Below are 744 nucleotides of genomic sequence, written 5' to 3'. Positions count from 1 at the left end.
GACTAATTATTCCTTCCTTTGGAAAGTTTTATTTATTTATTTTTAAGGATTTTATTTATTTATTTGACAGAGAGAGACACAGCGAGAGAGGGAACATAAGCAGGGGGAATGGAAGAGGGAGAAATAGGCTTCCCGTGGAGCAGGGAGCCCGAAGTGGGACTCGATCCCAGGACCCTGGGACCATGATCTGAGCCAAAGGCAGATGCTTAACCGACTGAGCCACCCAGGCGTCCCAAGAGCCTACAGCACCCAGTATTCCCAGGCAGTCTCCCATCCAAGTACTAACCAGGACCGACCCTGCTTAGCTTCCGAAATCAAATGAGATTGGGCACGTTCAGGGTGGTATGGCCGTAGACCCTTTAGAGTTTTATAGCCTGGATTATAATTTGGTAGATTTTATGACTTATTGTAGGGTTGCTATGGCAAATTTAAAGAGTCCTATTTAATAAGATATACCCTTAGGGCTAAACATTAATTATAGGTAATTTATTATATCTGATTGGAATCTTAGATGTAAGACCAATTGCTCCCCCTTTATTATGTAAAACATCCTAAACTTATAGGTAATTTATTGTGTCTGGTTTGAATTTTAGATATAAAACCAATTGTTCTCTTTTTCTTTTCTTATGCAAATCATCCTAAACTTTGTATTTCACCCTAGGATTCTTATTTGGCAGTACCAAATTTGGGTCATTATCACAATATTTTTCTTTACTTACAGTGATTTTGCATATGCCTTTGTAA

At 38.8% G+C, this 744-nt stretch overlaps 1 pseudogene; it reads right to left on the bottom strand.

The window, feature by feature from the left end:
• Nucleotides 1-237: 237 nt before the first annotated feature.
• LOC112834733 (5S ribosomal RNA) lies at nucleotides 238-356 on the bottom strand (annotated as a pseudogene).
• Nucleotides 357-744: the final 388 nt, after the last annotated feature.

The sequence above is a fragment of the Callorhinus ursinus genome, unplaced genomic scaffold (genome assembly GCF_003265705.2).
Source record: "Callorhinus ursinus isolate GAN/ISIS: 27379988/994484 unplaced genomic scaffold, GSC_fseal_2.0 scaffold1, whole genome shotgun sequence".
Lineage (NCBI taxonomy): Eukaryota > Metazoa > Chordata > Mammalia > Carnivora > Otariidae > Callorhinus > Callorhinus ursinus.
The sequence above is the reverse complement of the archived record's forward strand: the minus strand, read 5'-3'. Positions and strand labels throughout refer to the sequence as shown.